At 46.7% G+C, this 21,317-nt stretch overlaps 1 pseudogene across 1 annotated transcript in view; it reads right to left on the bottom strand.

Moving 5' to 3' along the window:
- LOC309794547 (zinc finger protein 541-like) overlaps positions 1-21,317 on the bottom strand; it is a 39,952-nt pseudogene that overhangs the window by 11,900 nt on the left and 6,735 nt on the right. The window contains exons 2-8 of the transcript in view: positions 16,615-17,019; positions 12,452-12,695; positions 8,948-10,808; positions 7,151-7,209; positions 6,785-6,943; positions 6,460-6,627; positions 5,238-5,563 (exon numbers count right to left, since the gene is read on the bottom strand). The product of the transcript in view is annotated as a zinc finger protein 541-like (transcript). The remainder of the gene's footprint in view (positions 1-5,237; positions 5,564-6,459; positions 6,628-6,784; positions 6,944-7,150; positions 7,210-8,947; positions 10,809-12,451; positions 12,696-16,614; positions 17,020-21,317) is intronic.

The following is a 21,317-nucleotide window of genomic DNA, read 5'->3' on the forward strand; positions in this document are numbered from 1 at the left end:
GAAAATTGGAAAAAAAAGATTGCATGGTATGGAGTTTCCTCAAAAATTAAAAGTAGGACTACCATATCATGCAGCAAACCCACTTCTGGGTATTCATCCAAAAGAACTGCAGTCAAGACCTCAAAAAGATATCTGAACTCCCATGTTCACTCCAGCACCATTCATAATAGCCAAGATGTGGAAACAACCTAAATGTCCACTGACAGATGAACACATAAAGGTAATGTGACATAAACATACAATGAAATACCATTTAGCCTTAAAAAGAAATTCTGCAATATGCAACAACATGGATGACCATTGAGGACATTATACTAAGTGACATAAGCCAGTCACAGAAAGAGAAATACTGCATGACTCCACTTATATAACGTATCTAAAGTAGTTGAATTCATATTGATAGAATCAAAGAGTGGAATAGGGGTTACCAGGGGTTGGGGCAGTGGGAAATGGGAGGTTACTAATCAATGGGCATAAAGTTTCAATTAATCAAGCTCTAGAAATCTGCTGTATAACATTGTACCTATAGTCAACAATACTGTATTGCACACTTAAATATTTGTTAAAAGGGCAGATCACAGATTAACTGTTCACATCACAATAAAATAAAAAGATTGCATGGAAGTGGGATAAGACTTCTGAAAAAGTAGAGTAAGGAACTCGGCAAAACAACAGATTTACTGACAAAAATCATTAAAAAAAAAAGAACAGTAAGCTAAAGTCTGCAAGTTGTCCTAAAGGCATACAGCATTTTAAGAAATACTCATTCAAGAAAATCTACTAAATCTCGGGAAGAACAGTGAGAGTCTGTGGCACTGGAGCCATGGCCCACTCCCTTACCCACCTAGCCCCCAGCTCTTTGTAAAGGAAGCTCTACCCAGGTAGGTGCAGCCAAGGAGATGGGGGCTTCTTCTTCCCCTGGCTCCCATGCTTAAAGAATTAAAGTAAGATAAAATAAAAATTTCTCATCAAAGAGAAAATGCCATCAAGAGATGGAAATTATTTTTTAAAAAGATACAAATGTGGACTTCCCTGGCGGTCCAGTGGTTAAGACTCCACGCTTCCACTGCAGGGGGCATGGGTGTGATCCCTAGTAGAGGAAGTAAGATCCTGCATGCTGTGCGATGCAGCCAAAAAACAGAAGAACCAAATGGAAATAGTTCAGGGGTTACAAAAGTACAATAACCAAAATAAGGCTCAACAGTAGATCTGAGCTGGCAGATGAAATGATCAGCAAACCTGAAGATAGAACAATGGAGACTATGAAATCTGAAGAACAGAGAGAAAAAAATATAGGAAAGTGAAGAGAGCCTCAGAGAAATGTGAGATGTCATTAAATGCAACAATATATATGTAGTGGGAGTACCAGAAAGAGGGGAGAAAGGGACAGAATATTTAAAGTATTAATGGCTGAAAATTTCCCAACGTTGATGAAAAACAATATGTATATCCAGCAAACTCTACAAACTCCAAGAAAGATTAAACACAAAGAGCTCTACATCCAGACATAACATAGGCAAAATGTGGAAAGCAAAAATAAAGATAAGATCTTGAAAGCAAAAAGGGAAAAACAATTTGTTACATACAAGGGCACTACAGTAAAATTAACAGCTAACTTTTTAAGAGAAACGATGTAGGTTACAAGGCAATGGGATAATATATTCAAATTACTGAAAGTAAAAAAGTGTTAACCAAGTATCTTATATTCAGCAAATTATCTTGCAAAAATGAAGGTAAAATAAAGACACTCCCAGATAAATAAAAACTGAGGCTACCTGTTGCTGGCAGACCTGTCTTACAAGAAATATTAAAGGTGAAATATTATTCAGCCCGCAAAAAGGAACAAAGTACTGATACATACTGCAACTTGGATGAAACCTAAAAACATCATGCTAACTAAAAGAAGGCATTCATAAAGGACCACATACTGTATGATTCCACTCATATGAAATATGCAGAATAGCCACATCGATAGAGACAAAGTAGATTAGTCGTTACCCATGGCTGGGGACGGGGAGGATGGAAAGGAGGGACTGCTAATAAGTACAGGGCTTCTTTTGGGGATGATGAAAATTTCTGAAAACGGATGGTAGTGATGGTTGCACAGCTCTGTGAATATACTAAAAACCATTGAATTCTATACTTTAAAGGGATGAATTGTATGGTATGTGAATTATATATCCCTAATAAAAATAAATAGTAAAGAAAGTCCTTCAGATTGAAAGCAAATGACATCAGATGGTAACTTGAATCCAAACCAAAAAAAAAAGCGAAGCGCTACTAAATATGGGTAACTATAAAAATCACTATGATTACATATTTCTTTTCTTTTTTTAATGGCCTTAAAAATAACTGCATAAAACAATATGTATTGTGGGCCTCTAACATATAGAAATATAATATATGTGACAGTAACTGCACAAGGAGCACAGCTGCATTGGAGTAAAGGAATATCACCTCAGACAGTAACTCAAATCCACAAGAATAAATGAAGAGATCAGAAATGGTCAATAAGAAGGTTAATATAACAACCTCTGTAAATCATGCTTGTTTTCCTTTATTCTCTCAGTGTTTTTACACGAAATAAAAGTATATAAAGCAATAAACATGACCAGTACGGTATTACTGGGTCTCTCACATGTAATAGCAAAAGAGTTAGAAGGAAGAGAGCTAGATAGGAGCAGTGTTTCTATATTTCACTGTTAATGAGTTATTACACATCCTAACAGATTCTGATAAGACATATATTTTAAGTCCTAGAGCAACCACTAAGAAATGACTAAGACACAGTGAAAAATTAACGGAATTAAAATGTCACACTAGAAAATACTCACTTAATACAAAAGAAAGCAGGAAAGGAGGAACAGAGGGAGAAAAAGACATGTAACGTATAGAAAATAAAAAGCAAAATGGCAGATGTAAATCCAACCATATCAATATAACAAGAAGGGATTAAACAAACCAATCAAAAGGCAGAGTTTGTAAGACTGGATAAAAAACACATGATCCACCTAATGGTGTCTAGAGGTAACATGCTTTATTTTCAAAGACACAAATAGGCTGAAAGTAAAAGAAGAGAAAAATATATACCAAGCAAACAACAACCAAAAAAGAGAATGGAATGGCTATATGAATGTCAGGCACATTAGACTTTAAAACCAAAAATATTACTAGAGATAATGATAAAATTATTGTAATAATGACAAATGATGTCACAATCACATCCTAATGATAAAAGGTCAAGCCGTGAGGAGGATGTGACAATTACAAACATATACACACCTAAAAACAGACCCCCAAAATACACCAAGCAACAAACGACAGAACTGAAGGATGAAATAAACCATTAAAAAATAATAGTTGGAGATTTCAATACTTTCAACAGTGGATAGGGCAACTAGGCAGAAGATCAACAAGGAAATTGAAACTAACTAGACAAAACAGACAAAATACAGCATTCCACCAAACATCAGTAGAATACATTCTTCTCAGATTCACATGGAACATTCTTCAAGACAGACTGGATTCTAGCCCATGTAACATGCCTCAATAAATTTTAAATTTTAAAATAAATTTAAGGGAATTCCCTGGCGGTCCAGTCATTAGGACTCCACGCTTCCGCTGCAGGGGGCATGGGTTCGACCCCTGGTGGGGGAACTAAGATCCTGCAAACCGCACAGCACAGCCAAAAAATAAATAATTTAATAAATTAAATTGAAAAAGAAACAAAGTATGTACTCTGACCAAAAGAGAATTAGAGTACAAATCAATAAAAGGCAGCAATTTGGAAAATTCACAAATATGTGAAAATTAAGCAACACACTCTTTAATAGTCAGTGTATTAAATAAGAAGTGGAATGATAAATTAGAAAATACTTTAGGTGAATGAATATAAAAACACAACATACTAAAACTTACAAAATGTAGCTAAAGCAATGTTCAGAAGGAAATCTATAGCTGTAAAATATCTGTATTAAAAAAGAAGAAACATCTCAAATCATTTATGGTCAACTGACTTTCCACAAAGGTAGCAAGACAGGGCTTCCCTGGTGGCGCAGTGGTTGAGAGTCTGCCTGGCGATGCAGGGGACATGGGTTCGTGCCCCGGTCTGGGAAGATCCCACATGCCGCGGAGCGGCTGGGCCCGTGAGCCATGGCTGCTGAGCCTGAGTATCCGGAGCCTGTGCTCCACAACGGGTGAGGCCACAAACAGTGAGAGGCCCACGTACCACAAAACAAACAAACAAACAAACACCTCACAATGAGCTACCACTTTACACCCACTAGGATGGGTGTAATAAAAAAGACAGCTAAGAAGTGTGAGCAAGGATGTGGAGAAACTGGAACTTTCATACAATGCTGGTGGAAATTTAATATGACCCGGCCATTTTGCAAAGGAGTCTGGCAGTTCCTTAAATGGTTAGACATAGTTACCCTTTGACCCAGCAATTGCACTCTGAGTTATATACCCAAGAGAAATGAGGACTTATGTCCAACAAAAACTTACACATAAATGTTCTTAACAGCACTGTTTGCAATAGCCAAAGGACACAAACAACCCAAATGCTCGTCAACTGATGAATGGATAAATAAAATGTTGTCTATCCAGAGAATTCAATATCATTCATCCATAGAAAGAAATGAAGCACTGATGCATACTACAACATGAACCTTGACAACATTATTCTAAGTGAACAAACTAGACACAGAATGTCACGTATTTTATGATTCCAATTACATGAAATGTCCAGAATAGGGAGACCCGTAGAAAAAGTAGGTTGGTAGACTGGTGGTTGCCCAGGGCTGAGGAGTTGGGGGCTACAGGGCCTGTGTGTCACCGCTCGTGGATATAATCTTCTGGGGTGATGAAAATGCTCTAGAATTAGATTGTGGGATGGGTGTCCAATCCTAAGAATACACTAAAAAATCACTGTACACTTTAAATGGGTGATTCATATGGCATGTGAATTATACCTCAATAAAGCTGTTTAAACAATTACTCGAAAGGGCAGGCAGAAGGGTGGTTAGGCTAAATGGCGTCTATTTTCTTTCTGGCTACAAAGTTATAAGCACCTAGAAGGCTGCTGGTCCCAGATGGTCCTGGGATAGTTCTGAACAGCAACGGGACCCCCAGAGCAGACCCAGGCGTAGGCCAGAGAGAATGGATGGACCAAATTCTACAGGGGGCGGGGGTCTGGCCCCCCGCAGGCCCATCATGGGGTGATCAAGCTCACTCACCAAGCATGGCGCTGATGAGCCTGTCGGGACGGGCCCGGGCAGAATGTGGAACAGAGAGTGTTGAAATACAGCCCAGAGCCCTCCCGGATGGGGCTGAGCATCGGGGGCGGTGTGTAGGGACGTCACTGGGACAGTCCCTTCAGGAGGTGGTCCATCAGGAACACGGGCGAGCGCAGGCAGCTCTGGCGGCATCCTCCCGGGCCCGGCTCCCCAGACATGGAGGGCGGAGGAGGGATGAGCAGTGCCTTGGGCCGGAGGAGCTTCATCCGCTTCTTGTGTTGGCTGCTCTCCTTGCAGTCTCTCTCTTCCCCGTCCTTCTCCTGTCCCTGGAGAAGAAGAGACTTCAGAACCACGGGGGTCACCTGAGGCCACCGGCCCCAAAGCTCAGACCTCAAGATGGCCTGAGAGTGGGAAAGGGTACTGACCAGCCAAATGCACACCCAGCATGGCCATGCCCAGAGTCCTCAGCGCAGGAAGCCGGGCAGGGCCACCACGCCTGAGCCAGACTCCAGACCCTAAGCCGGGCGACATTTGACGCTGGGGCCTTCTCAGGCAACCACCCCCCCCCCCCAAGGAGAGGCCCTCACTCAGACCATTTTGGAAACTCATGTCCGTTGTTAAAGTGACTGGCACTTAAAGTGTGGGGGCCAGACGGATGCAACAGCATGACAAAAGGAAAACCTGTTGCCCTCAAAACGACAGCAGCTCCTGCGAGACAAACAGTGGGCTCCATGCACCCCGTACCCGAGTCCAGCATGGACTTCTCCAGGTGGGGTCTTCCAGCACAGGCTGAAGAGACGACGGCTTGAGCTTGCTACACTCGCTCTTACCTCCACGCAATCTCCCCTCCTCTCTGCCCATCTTACCCCTCCTCATCCTCCAGCTCTCAGCTGCAACACCCCCTTCCTCAGGCAGGGTCTCTGGTGCCCTCGGGGCTCCTACAGCTCCCTCTCCCAGCCCGGCCCGTTCTGGGTCGTCAGTGTCCGGGGATGGGTCTATCTACTCCGCTGGGCTGGGAGCCCCAGGAGACGGGGGCAGGCCTGTTGTGGTCGCTGCGGTGTCCCCAGCCCTGCCCAGCACAGGGCCAGACACAAAGGAAGTTCACTGGAGGTTGAAGGGATGAAGGAACACGCAAATCAAGCTCTTCTGGAGTCAGGATTTGGGGGCTTTTCTCACAGCTCCCACTGGCAGCTGGAAAGCAGCCGGAAGGAAGTGCACCCACCTTGCTCCCCGGGGGATGGTTTGCTGGAGCCACTGGCACCGACACTGGGACCACCAAAGGGGCTGCGGTCATGTTGTCCAAGGACTTCCTGCCTCCCGGGGAACTCTGCCTGTCCCCCTCTGGCCTCAGCACCTGTCTTGGTGGCTTGCAAAACTCCATGCCACACACCTACACACAGAGAAGAGCCAGCCCTTTAAGAGACACAGTACGTAGGGAGCAAGGGGCCCCTCCAGAGCAGCACAGCCCTGACTCCCGGCCCCCAGCCAGGCTCCCTGCAGGAGGACGGCTCCATCCTGAGATGAATGGCAGCTTCAAGCCCCTTCACCTGGGGCTCCTGCTTCCCTCGAGGTGACGGCCACTGGTCGCTGTGAAAACACGTGGCTTGCTCAGCCCTCTCTCTGTATAAAACATCTGGCTGCAATTCTTGCAGACGTAAGTGCTCCTTGGCTCTGCCCAGTCTGTGGGACCACCACTGTGCTGGTTCCTGTGGGGAAGAAAGGGAGAATGGGACTCCGTCCCCAAACACTGATCCTCTGACAGCTTTGGACGAACCCTAAAGAAATGGACATGATGCCCCCGATTCTCCGTGGCCTGGTGCTCACCCCTTCAGGAGTGAAGCATCCAGAGCTCGCTCACCCAGGGCCAGCACATCAAAGCCACCAGAGTTCTCCCGAGGGGCTTCGGAACTTACCAGCCACCCGCCATGTTCTCCTCCTTCATCGGGTTGGGGAGCCGGTAGATATTTCCACCCTGAAGACGAAAATACATCTGAGCCAACATATCAGAAATGAGATGCAAGAGTGAAAACTATAAGACTTGGAAGAAAACACAGGTATAATTCTTGGTGACCCTGGAGTAAGCAGTGGTTTCTTGGATGACTCCAAAACCAAACAAAAGACAGACGTATTGGACTTCATCAAAACTTACAACTTCTGTGCTTCAAAGGACATCATCAAGAAGTGAAAAGACAGAATAAGAGAAAGAAGTTGCAAATCATGTATCTGATAAGGGACTATGTATATTTCTGTATCAGTGATACATAATGAACTCTCACAGCTCAAAAATAAAATCACAACCCAATTTAAAAATGGGCAAAGAGTCTGAATAGACACTTACCCAAAGAGGATATACAAATGGCCATTAAAAGATGCTCAGGATTATTAGCCATCGGGGAAATGCAAATTAAACTATAATGAGATTATCATTTCCCACCCACTAAGGTGAACCAACTGGACAGTAACAAGTGTTGGTGAGGATGCAGAGAAACTGCAGGCCTCATACACTCTGGGTAGGGATATAAAACAGCACAGCTTTTTGGAAAAGTCTGGCACTTCCTCCAATAGAATTACCCTAGAGCCCACCAATTCCCCTCCAAGGTATTTCCCAAGAGAAATGAAAACATATGTCTAAACAATAATCTGTACACAAATGTTCATAGCACCGTTATCACAATGGCCAAGAAGGGAAAACAACCCAAATATCTATCAGCTGATGAATGGATAAATAAAATATGGTGTTTCCAAACAATGCACAAGTTACCAGCGATAAAAAGGAGTGAAGTTCTGACCCGTGCTACAGCACAGAGGAACTCTGAGAACATCAGGTTAAGTGAAAGAAGCAAAAGACACAAAAGGCCACGCAGCGTTAGGATTCCAATCACATGAAGTGTCCAGAATAGGCAAATCCATGGAGACAGAAAGTAGATGCATGGTTGCCAGGGGCTGGGAGGGATGGAGAGATTGCGGGTGACAACCAACGGTGTGGGGTTTCTTTTTGCGGTGATGAAAGTGTATTGGCAAAGAGTGGCGATGCGAGCACGACCTCGTAAACAAACTAAAAACTACTGGATGGTGCACTTCAAGATGGCGAATTAGATGGCACGTGAATATTAAAGCTGTGGGAAAAAAAAAGAGGAGGAGGTAGCTGTGGTGCGACAGGAAGGATGCTGGACCTCGGAACATCACGAAGAGACGTGGCCAAGCTCTCTGCGCCCAGGACCTCGTGGGCACGATGTGGGAGGACCCAAGCTGCTCCAAAAGGGCGGACCAGTGCCAGGCCTGCAGTAGGGGCCAAGTCGGACTTGTGGACCTGTGATTCACAACCAGAATAGACACAGCATTTCACGTACAAATATCAAGGGTAAAGGAGCTCTGCCTTTACATTCTCTGAAGAAGTGAAGGAGGCAAATCCAAAAGGAAGCGAAAGGCAGAAAGAAAGCAAACAGAAAAAGTTCAGTGAAGAAACATGATGCAAAGTGTCTCTGACAACTCTAAAGCCCTGTTCTGTTTTGTGTGTGTGTGTTGCAGGGCGGAGGGTGATGGGAGGAACCATCACTTCTCTGGAACTTCATTCCCCCCTCTGTAAACAAACTGCATCTGAGGATTTGCTGAGGTTAAATACAGTGCCTGGACAAGTCAGAAACACGGACTCAGGTAAGGACGAGACTCTGCCCCCCGCATGGTCAGGTCCCGTGAGAGGGCCCTGGTACCTGGATCCTGTTGAGTATCATCAGCTTGGACTTGGAGTCCCAGGGGGGATCCGCTGGAGGCCCGGCCAACGACGAGAAGGAGGCCATGGCTACCTGGCTTGGAGAAGCTGCACAGCAAATATCCATTTTCACTTTCTCCTTCCGGAAGTGCTGGGCCCCGGAGTTGCCAGAGAAGAGCCTGTAGCCTCCGCCCCAGGAGCAGGCCGGGCCCTCTCCACCTTTTGTGGCCCCGGAAGCCGTGCCATTCTCAGCCTGGGCCTGCTTCCCTGGGAGGTGGGCTCTGGATGGCTCCTCCCCTCCTAACTGGGTCTGATGCAGGCCCCGAGGGAGAAGATGTCCCTAGGTCCAAGGTCCCTTTCGAGGATCTCAACTGCTTGGCCAGAGAGGAGATGTCTGGGTTTCCAGGAGGGTCCAGGGACGCCGCCGTGGGGGCAGGTGGAGCAGCAGCCACTTTTGGTCTTCCCTTTGTGTCCTGGCTCACGCTGCTGGGGGAGGGCTCTGTGGGTAAAGCGGGTGTGGATTTTCTCCTGCGGGCTAGGGATCCCTCTGGATCAGGGTTCACGGGGCCAGCATGGAGAGAGTCAACAGTGGGTGCCACAGGTGGGGGTTGCTGTGGCCACGGCCCCTGCAGTGACTTCAGGGCAACTCGATTGCCGTCGGGTGTGGGAAGCTGGGAGGAGGCGGCGACCACCTGGGTGTGGGAGAAGATCCGCTGGGACTTGGTGATCATCTGGAACACCTGCATCTGCTCGTGGCTCACCAGAGACTCCTGAGACTTCAGGACCAGCTGCTGGAAGAGCGGTGTGGCATCCGACGGGAGGCCGCTGGACTTCTGGCCGTCCTGGGTGCCAGGCTCACCAGGGTTCTGCCACGAGAAGGAGTCGCAGTCGAACTTGCTCTTCTTGGAAGCCCAGGAGTCGTCTTCCCCGCTGGTGCTGACATATCTGGGGTCGCCCGAGGCCTCCCCCTGGGCCTTCAGGAGCGTGGGAGGGAAAGACGGCGTGTCCTCCAGACCGGTGCACTGGCTGGGTGAGGGCTCCCCAGCAGGGGAGTCGCTGCTGAGCCCGGGGCCCGGCTCGGAACCCTCCCGGGACGGCACTGCAGAGGGCTTGTGGACGACAAACATACTGTTTCCTTTGCTCTTAGGGCAGCCCGACAGGTTTCAGAGCCACTGGAAACTGTGGCTTGATGGCTGGGAACTGGCGGGGACAGTCTGGCCATGGAACAGAGGCAGGCAGGCGGGCAGGGAGCACCCTCGGGCCAGCCCTCCAGGGATGATGGGGGCTGGAGCAGCGGCAGCTCCGGCTCGGCTGGGTCGGGGCCGCTGTTCTCCGCTGCCCGTGAGTGGACGGCTGTGAACACGTCCATGGCAGGCTCCTTCCGTGGGGGCCGGGGCTCCTCGGGAACCTCAGTGCCCAGGGCTCCTGGGGCCGCCGGGGTGCTGGCTGGGCCGCAGGAGGAGGACCCTGACGAGGGCAGGGAGGAACAGGCCGTGATCCTCCCTTCGCCGCTGTCTGAAGGCCCTCCCAGGGCTGGCCCGGGAGAAGGGATCTTCTGGCAGATGATGCTGCTCACGATACAGCGCAGGAGGTCTCGGTTGGACAAGAGGGAGATGGGGGATGGGGCTTCCGGGGGCACCAGGGACCACAGGCTCGCGGGTGCGGGCTGGCAGGCCACCTCGTGCACATGGGGTGAGTTCCCGCAGGGCTCCTCCTCCGGAGGGGCCTCCTTGAGGATGCACAGGCCGTGCTGGACCTCGTAGTGCCGGCGCACGGAGCGGTAGTCGCTGTAGCTCTTGCTGCAGCCCTGCTCAATGCACACAAAGGGCTTGGACTTCTGGTGGGTGAGCGTGTGCCCAGTCCTGGAATCACATGAGGAGAAAGTTAGTGGGTGTCTCGGCGTGGGTCACCCACTGCAGGAGCCCAGGCGTGTCCCCAGGGGGCAGCAGCATCGCAACTCAGAAACTGTGCTCAGACCCTATGAGGAAAGACCCCTGCTACGGCCAAAGCCGTCTGGAAGGGGGAGCTCTTGCCCTCACCCCTAAGCAAACCCCTAATCTGAGATTAAAAAAATCAGTGGGAGCCAAGTCAGAGTTCCCCAAAGTGGGTTCCTAAGGAACACCAGTCTCCAGAGTTGCTCCCTGAGGACTTGGGCTCAGCTGGCAAATAAGTTTGGGAAAAACACTCTTTACTTCTTGGAGGTTCCTAGGAGCAAACTGAAAAGCCACAGAGCAGATAAAGAGATATCTGTTGAACTTTCCATGTCTCTCAAACTTATTTGCCCACAAAACCATGTTTTTAAAATAGACCCTTTTAGCATCCCCGAGAACCAGAGAACCAGAGTTCTGAGAACAAACTTAAGGAAACGCTAACTTGGGGATGATCCTTCCTTGAACAAAGGAGTCTTCGCCTTCCCACAGGAGTCCTCTAGACAGCTACCTGGGAGCCCCACAGCAACAACAACAAAAAGCCAAATGTGCCTATAATTTCTGCAAATATAAACGAATGCAAGTATGTATTATATTTACATCATACTTATACCTGCATTAATATATTATAAATATAAACAAATGGGTAAATCACCCTCTGGGTTCCCAACAATCCTACTCCGGATGGTTCTAATCAATGGAACCAAGTAAATAATGAAACCCTTTCCCAAACGTGGACCCTTGGCCTCCATCTGAGGGAAGCAGCAGAGAGGGCATCCGGAGACCCACTTTCTAGCCCTGACTGTTACCAGCTTGTGACAGGAGTAAATCATTTCCCATCCTTAATGGCGAGAGGGGAGAGGATACAATGAAAGCGGGATTCATCGAAGGCTCAGTAAAGGCTGGGGGAGCTGTAAACATGCAAGGGATCGTCCTCTCCCACTTACGAGTCTCTCAGTTTGAAAGTCTGTCTCTCCTCCCTCGGCAGCAAGAAAAGCTTATCATTTCTAAGACATGAAGAAGAAACGGAATTCTGCTCCTCTTACACTGAGCTTGCTTTTGAAAGTCAAGTTTAAAAAAAATCGAGTTAATAAAAGGTGGAATTAAAAGAGGAAAAAAGAGAGTGAACACTGCATTGCCATGTTCTAGAAACAGGCATTTCAGAACCCCTCACGCCCTGGTGTTATGCCAACATATATTCCTCATGGAGTGCATATCTGTTCTGCTCAGACACCTACCAAGGACTCTGAAACTTTCTCTACACAGTTAGCCCAACTCCCTCCATGACAAAATTGCCTCTGGAGTGTGTTTTGAAAGCACATGGGTCCTGCCTGCAAATCGCAGCGGCGCTCTCCTCACTGCAGTGAATCTGGAGGCTGGGGAGGGCGGGCTGTCCGGGGCAGTGTAGGCCCTGCCCCGACAAATACTGACCGTGGTACGAGCACAGGTCGCACACACCTGGGACACTCGACGGTGGGGGGCGGTGCAGGTGGATGGGATGGGATGCAAAAGAACCAGGAACACGCCCAGCCCCCAGCAGCCCCCTGAACAGATGTCCCGACCAGACTCCTGCATACAGGTGGTCCTGACGCTTAAAGGCCTTGCTGCAGATTTTGCACACGTGTCTCCTCTCCTGGCTGTGGGTCAGGTAGTGCTTGCTGAGAAGACTGGCGCTGCTGAACACCTTCCCGCAGAGGCTGCAGTCCAGGAGTGGGTTCTGAGGGGACCTGTGCTGCCGCTTTCCTTTCCTTGTGCTCCCAGACGTGGCCCTGCCTCCTTCATTAGCCTCTTTGGGCACCTTGAGCACGCCTAGCCCCAGGTCTAGACAGAGGGAGAAAGCACAGGTTATGACATCCGGGGACATCGGAGCCCGGGAGGAAGCACTCTACCACCCTCGGACCAACTTCAGCAGCTGAGTCCAACTCAGGGAGTTGGCCGAGAACCCCAACTTCAGCAGCTTCACTTGCAGAGAAGACCAGGCTTAGCACCAGGTGAGGGGGAGAAGGGACCCTGGTCAGGCCACACCTCCAGGGCGGCACCCAATCTTGAAGCCACACTTGGGGGGTAAGGGAGGGGACAGCAACAGTCTGAGAGCTTCCAGGACAGAGTGACTCGACAGGCAGGACTTCATGACGGTAACAGCAACAGCACACTTGCAAGTGCAATCCAGAAATGCACAATGCAAAATCTTAGAAAAGTTTAAGTCCTTTCTCCCAGCCAATTCCACTCTGGTTTTTTAATTAAGGAAATTAAGGCAGATCTGTACAAATTAACGGAGATCTTGCAGTGAACTGCAAGCGAGTTAACTGCAGCATTGTTTTTCCTGGTGAAATGTGAGAAACCACCTAATAACTGACACGAGGGAAGGTGGGTGACTGCACTCTGGTCTCAGTGGTCTATGGCTCAGGCATTTAAGATACAACTGTAGGAAAATATCTGATGACGTGAAAGGATGTTCATGCTGTACCACTAAGTGCTGTGCCACTAACAAGAGGATTGCTGAAAAACGGAATGATCTAGTCTTTAGAAGGGACAAATAAATTTGAATACAAACAAACAGAATGGGATTCATTGGTAGCATCATGGATCAACTTAATTTTCCTTTTCCTGTATATCTGAATTTTCCATGTTTATGTACTTCTTGGGTAAATGATAAAAGGTATTTCCACGAATCACCTCATCAGAGGAACAGGTGAAGAGGCTGGGAATGTCCATGTGGGAGAGGGAGATGTCTTCAAGTAGCTGAAGGGCCAGGATGTGGAGGAGGGAGCACACTGCTTCTGTCTTGCTACAAGGGGCAGAGCTAGATTTGATGAATAAAAGGTAAAGAGAGGGACTTCCCTGGTGGCGCAGTGATTAAGAATCCGCCTGCCAATGCAAGGGACATGGGGTCGAGCCCTGGTCCAGGAAGATCCCACATGCTGCGGAGCAGCAAAGCCCGTGCGCCACAACTACTGAGCCTGCGCTCTAGAGCCCACGAGCCACAACTACTGAAGCCCACGCGCCCAGAGCCCGTGCTCCGCAACAAGAGAAGACACCGCAATGACAAGCCCGTGAACCGCAACGAAAAGTAGCCCCCGCTTGCTGCAACTAGGGAAAGCCCACATGCAGCAACGAAGACCCAATGCAGCCAAAAATAAATAAATAAATTTATATTAAAAAGATGTGTAAAAAAAAGTATAGGGAAGCTGATTTTAAATCACTAGAGACGTAAGGACAGTGGATACAAGACCTAAGAACTCTGCAGGCTTGCTGCTGTGTTCCTAGCTCCTGGGATTCCCATTCCTGTACTCGTAGGCACACAGTAACTGTTGGATGGATGAATCATGGAAGAGTTTTCTACCCCTTAAGATGGATTAGACTGCCTCACGTGATAGCAAGTTTAAAAACTGCCCTTCATCTAGGATGCAGCAGAGGCTGGACCCAAGAATCCAACAGGTCAGGGCGTGCATACTGCACTAAAGGACCCCAAATGCTAATTCTCTGTGGCTGAGATGTAGCTTGAGAGACACAGCAGAAAGGAACCTCGACTCTCATCCCAACTCTGTCTCTGGCCATTTGTCACTTAACCTGTCTGGTCTACATCTTCTTCATACGAAAAGCTGCTGTGTTGAGTGGTCGAATGATTCTAACAGTTTAAATGAGGGAAAATAGGACTCCCATGTGGGAAAGTCCTTGCCTTGATAACTTACTTTTAAAATGTTCATTAGAGGACTTCCCTGGTGGCACAGTGGATAAGACTCCACGCTCCCAATGCAGGGGGCCCGGGTTCGATCCCTGGCCAGGGAACTAGATCCCATATGCATGTGGCAACTAAGAGTTCGCATACCACAACTAGGGAGCCCGCCTGCCACAACTAACACCTGGTGCAACCAAATAAATAAATAATAATAATTTTTTTTAAAAAAGATGAGTATTTAAAATAAATAAATAAAAATCAAATCAAATCAAATCAAATGCTCATTAGGACCTCCCTGGTGGCACAGTGGTTAAGAATCCGCCTGCCAATGCAGGGGACACGGGTTCGAGCCCTGGTCCGGGAAGATCCCACATGCCGCGGAGCAACTAAGCCCCTGCGCCACAACTACTGAGCCTGCACTCTACAGCCCGCAAGCCACAACTACTGAGCCCACGTGCCACAATTACTGAAGCCCGTGCACCTAGAGCCCGTGCTCTGCAACGAGAAGCCACCGCGGTGAAGAGCCCGTACACCGCAAAGAAGAGTAGCCCCCGCTCGCCACAAATAGAGAAAGCCCGCGTGCAGCAACGAAGACCCAACGCAGCCTAAATAAACAAACAGGTTTTCTCTAAAAATAAATAAATAAATTAAATGCTTATGAAAGCAACTGTTAAACTAGAGAACAAAATGTGGTTTCCAAAAAATTGGCAGGGACACTGAAAAACAGGCACACTGAGTCACTGGCCCGGGAAGCCACTTGCTCTTCCCAGAAAGCATGTGCACAAGCTCTAAAACTGTGTGTGTTCTCCGACCAGCAAGCCTACAGGGAGGAATATGTGCGAAGAACTCATCCAAGAGAAAAGTCAATGGAAAAGTTATTCACAGATCCACTCTAACAGTCTATCAGGCAAGAATATGGTCCGACAATACAATGGAATAACCATTACAATGACAACCGAATAGTCTACCTTCATATAAGAAAGCAGACTCACTAAGTTTTAGAAACTTCAAATGAATTAGACACTTAATACATCTCTGCAAAACCATGTGTACCCTAGTGGCCTCACCTACGTTTTTTAAAAATCCACGTGTGGGAGCCATGGTGGGGATTTTAATTGTTATTACTTTTCTTTATTTTCTAACTTTTCTATATAAATATATATCACTTTCTAATTAAAATATATAAGCATATCCATTTCTATGAATCTGAATTTAAGTTAGAGAAGTGTAAAGAGTTAAAATTTAACGTTCAGTGGATGTTTTTTAACAAGGTAACCAAAAAAAAAAAATCCTCAAGTTTAAAACAAATTAGGAAAAATTGAACTAGATTAATGCTTTGTAACATTCACTGGGGGGCACAGACCCATATGAAAATCTGGTGAAATATCACAGTTTCTCTGCCCAGCAAAACGCACACGTACTCACCCTAGCAGCATTTTTAGGTAATTTCTGTGGTTCAGGTTGAGAACCTGAATTACTGTAACCAGGCCTGGCCCAGCACCTGCAATACCAAGGATGGCCTTGGTTTCTAGGATTTCACATTTAGCCATGGTTCCAACACGGGGACAAGGCTAATGGCTTGTCTACATTGTGTGGAGTGCGGGCCTCGGCAGTCTTTCATTCTAGCGAGTATGCAGGACAGTTCTTGAGCTGCTGATCCCAATTAACATTGACATTTGTTCTGCAGGGCTGTTCCGGATGTGGCCTTCCATGCGTGTGGTGTGATTATAAATACGAAGGAGCTCTAAGCAACTTACCCAAGAACCCATGAAGTGGGTTAAAAACAAAAATCAAATTTATCCTATGGCGGAAGTCTGAAGGTAAACCAAAAGGTGATGTAACCAACGTCTCTGACTGTTCCACTAGTTCTCCCTTTGCTCCTCCGCTGCGGAAGAGAAAGACTTAGAACTGCATCAATGGACTGTGGGAAGGTATTCTAACAGTAGTGGTAAAAATCTCTACCATCTGTCCAGTGCTTCCCAGCCTGCAAAGCGCTTTTACTTTCATTTCTTCTTTTGCTTCTTACCGCTGGCACTCTGGGGGGAAAGCAGAGTGGGTATTATTGTAAGGCAGCCTGAGATTCCGGATCTGCATACTCCACCAGCGGCTTCATGGAGTCACTGTCCTTCCCTGAATACACGGACAGGGCATCCAAGTTGTCCTCCAGCATCTCGCTGGGCGCGTCAGGCATCAGGAGGCTGGGCTCCAGGTCCAAGTGGCTCAGGCCATCGTACAGCAGGTCTCGTGAGCCAGGCCCCAGATCCCGGTTGAGGGTGTCGCTGCATTTGAGCGCCTGGCTCTCGGGAAACGAAGGGAGGTGCATCTCGGATGGAAGGGTGCCCTTGTCCCCCAGGCTGCACTGGTCCATGGCTCTCCACTACCAGGTCTCAGCCAACAGCTACTCTCTAGACAAGCAAGGCTGTGTAAGGAGTCAGGGAGGAGAGAGCTCTTGGTGGTGTTTATTTCCTGAGAATGAACGAGGAGGAATCACAATTATGAGATGGCAACACACATGGTGGATAGAGCGTGGACTTGGAATTCAAACAGACCTGTATGGGGGTTTGTTCTCGGCCACTTAACAGCCACATGACCTTGGGCAAGTCACTTAAGGTCCATGAGCCCTAGTTTCCTCATCTGTAAACTGAGCGTAAGAGTACCTCCATCATAAGAGTGTTGTAAGGAAAAAGCAACCGAAATGTCCATCAACAGATGAATGGATAAAGATGTGGTACATATATACAATGCAATATTACTCAGCAATAAAAGAGAACAAACTAATGCCATCTGCAGCAACATGGATGGACCTAGAGATTGTCATACTGAGTGAAGTAAGTCAGACACAGAAAGACAAATATCATATGATATCACTTATATGTGGAATCTAAAAAAAGGGGGATACAAATGAACTTATTTATAAAACGGAAGTAGAGTCATGGATGTAGAAAACAAATTTATGTTTACCAGGGGATGGTGGGGGGAAGGGATAAATTGTGAGATTGGGATTGACATACACACTACTATATATAAAACAGATAACTAATAAGAACCTACTGTATAGTACAGGTAACTCTACTCAATACTCTGTAATGGCCTCTATGGGAAACGAATCTCAAAAAAGAGTTGATATATGTATATGTATAACTGATTCACTTTGCTGTACACCTAAAACTAACACAACATTGTAAATCAACTATACCCCTACAAAAATTTTTAAAATAGAAGAAGAAGAAGAAAAAAGATTGTTGTAAGGAATAAATGAAAGGATTTTGGCAACATGGTGGACTAAACTGACCTCTTTCTCCAACTATAAACACATAGAGATATGAGAAAAGACCATTTTTAATACAGAGTCAAGCTCAAGAGACAGGTAAGACCCCAAGTGCCAGCAACAATGAGGAAACTCAAAGCCACAGGTGCGAGCACAAGTTGGCCCAAGGGGAAAGTCAGACTCCAATACAGGGCCTGGAACTGTCATCCAATACGGTGGCCACCAGTCACATGTGGTGATGACACACTTGAAATGTGGCCCCGAATTGAGACCTGCTGTGAGTGTCAAATACACTGGATTTGGAAGACTTAGTACCCCAAATAATTCATTTTCATATTGATTACATGTTGAAATGAGAATATTTCGGATCTACTGGCTTAAATGTAATATGTTATTAAAATTAATTTCATCTACCTCTTTATTTTTTTTTTTTTTTTTTTTTTTGCGGTATGCGGGCCTCTCACTGTTGTGGCCTCCCCCGTTGCGGAGCACAGGCTCCGGATGCGCAGGCCCAGCGGCCATGGCTCACGGGCCCAGCCGCTCCGCGGCATATGGGATCCTCCCAGACCGGGGCACGAACCCGTATCCCCTGCATCGGCAGGCGGACTCTCAACCACTGCGCCACCAGGGAGGCCCTACCTCTTTATTTTTTAATGTGGCTATCTGCAAATTTTAAATTATATACATGGCTCATATTATATTTCTCTTAAAGGGCACTACCCTGGAGGCTGGGACCTGAGGTTGTAACAAACACATGGAAAAGGAAACAGGGACTTGAGTTCACAGGCAAGGGAGACCTGGGACCCTGGAAGAGCCAAGCCATCCACAGGAAAACTAAATAAATGAAAGAAAAACACCGCACACAAGCCTTGAAAAGCATCACAAGAACTAGTTCAAAACAGGACGAGAGACAACAAAACCTAGCAGAGAAAAGAAGAAGACACAAGGGGCAAGGACATTTTTTAAAAGAAACAAATGAAACTTCTAGAAATGAAAGACTTTTAAATTTAAAACTCACTGGGAGGGTTAAACAGCAGATAAACAGTGCTGAAGAGACAAATAACGAACGGGCAGAGCAATCTGAAGATAATTCTCCCCCAGAATTCAGTGCAGAAAGAGAAACAAATGGAAAATACAAATGAAGAAGCAAATGCAAAAGCCCAACATATGCCTAAACGGGGTCCTAAAAGGGAAGAGGAGAGGATGGAGAAGACATGGTACCTCAGGATGGCGGAGGGATTTCCAGAACTGCGGAAACACAGGGCTCCAGACTTAAAGATATGATTCTTGAAGGTATATGGTTAATCATGAACAAGCACTGCAAGGCCAGAGCAGGACAAAAAAAAAAATGAATTCACTCCTCGACACACAAGCAGAACTGCAGAACCCTAAAGACCAAGAGAAAACCCTAAAGACTACCAGGAAGACCAGGCAGAGCATTTACAACTTCTCAACAGAAACGAGGCTAGAAGACAAGGACTACCACCACCTGCAGACTGAGGAAAGGCAGGAGTCAGCGCAGAACTCAATGCACAGGAAAACCAGTATTCAAGAGTCTACACAGACTTTTCCAGACAAGGCATAAGACTGTACCTTGTAGACTTTGGCTCAAACACTACCACAGGTTTTGAATCATTTAGTAAAAACAAAAAGAAAGATGAAGATTAACTTCATACTTTAAGTATTCACACTCAAAGAATCTAACCGTAACCGCCAGACAAAAGGAATAAACTATGTAACATGTAAACTAGTAGAATTGATCCTAAAAAGAAAAAGGGAGAAAAGAGTCAAAATATTAAAATCAGAAATTAAAGAAGGGACATCACTCATGATCTTACAAAATTAAAAGGATTGTAAAGGAATACTATAAACAACTGCATGCCAACAAATTAGGCAACTCAGAGAAAAACGGACAGATTTCTAGAAAGATAGAAATTACCAAAACTGACTCGAGGAAACAGACTATCTGAAAAGACCTATAAGGGTAAAAAGCTTGAATTACTAATTGAAAAACTTCCCACCCATGCCAGCCTAGAAACAGTGAAAACAATCTACCTTGTCTGAACTGTGGAAAATAGTAAGGTTTACAGCAACCAAGCAAACACTTATCAAGAGAAAGGTGAATGAACCACCCCCGCTTCCCCACTCTCCAGCTCAGCAGTGATTCTGAAGACAGCACCCCCCTTCTCTTGTGGGTTCCTGGTGTGGGAGGCAGCAGACAGGACCTTGTTCTCAAAGAACTGAGGCTGTCTGTCCTGACCTGTCAAATAGCTGCTGAAGGTCTAATGAAAAGGTGTTGCCTTTGGGAGTTGCCTTCTGAGTTGTGTCTAACTCAGAATTTGCTCAGAGCAGAGAGTGGCCATGGGGAAGGCATTTGTCAAAAACATTCAAGGCAGTCAACCAGTCACTGCAGCCTGGGGCAAAGGATATTAACTGAGGCCGACAACAGACAGCACTGAAAGCCAGGGAGAAAAGCTGGAGAGTGAGATGCTTTGGGGAACAAGGGCTCTGAAAGGGCTCCACACTGGCAGTTTCTTACAAAGCTAAACATAAACAGGGCCTTACCATACCATCCAGCCATCGCACTTCTAGGTATCCACCCCAATAAGCTGAAAACTTATGTCCATACAAATGTTTATAGCAGCTTTATTCATAACTGCCAAAAACTGGAAGCAACCAAGATGTCTCTCAACAGAAGAATGGATAAACGAACTGCGGTACATCATATAATGGGATATTATCCAGCAATAAAAAGCAAAGAGCTATTGGACTTCCCTGGTGGCGCAGTGGTTAGGAGTCCGCCTGCCGCTGCAGGGGACACGGGTTCGATCCCTGGTCCGGGAAGATCTCACACGTCGCGGAGCAACTAAGCCCGTGCGCCACAACTACTGAGCCCACGTGCCACAACTACTGAAGCCCGCGTGCCTGGAGCCCACGCTCCGCAACAAGAGAAGCCACCGCAATGAGAAGCCCGTGCACCGCAATGAAGAGTAGCCCCCGCTCGCCGCAACTAGAGAAGGCCTGCGCACAGCAATGAAGACCCGATGTAAGCTGTAAGCTGCCTGCTGAATGTTGAAGGCCTGTCCCAACACTCACCCAGAGGTCAACTGCAGAGACTGTGAGTTGTCTGATGTGGGGTTTGTTTGTTTTGCTTTGAACATTTAAGGAAATCTCTGTCAAATGTCTCTTTGGACACTTAAGGAAATCTCTGTCAAATCTCAGAAGAGAGACTTCACTGACCACGCGTGACAAAAAATACAGTCTTTCTAAAAAAAGCCTAGAGAAGTCACTAAACGAACAAACAATTAGAACCCACACTGGACAACAGCAAAGCCTGGGGTGGAGGTGCGGGGGAGAATCTGATTCCCAGAGGTACCATATTATAATATTCAAAACGTCCAGTTTTTCAACAAAAAGTTATGACGTATGCAAAGTATGGAGAGGGCCATCCATTTCACATAAATGGCATCAAACAATATGCAGCCTTTTCTGTCTG

This window comes from Mesoplodon mirus (genome assembly GCF_964341445.2).
Source record: "Mesoplodon mirus genome assembly, chromosome: 19".
Lineage (NCBI taxonomy): Eukaryota > Metazoa > Chordata > Mammalia > Artiodactyla > Ziphiidae > Mesoplodon > Mesoplodon mirus.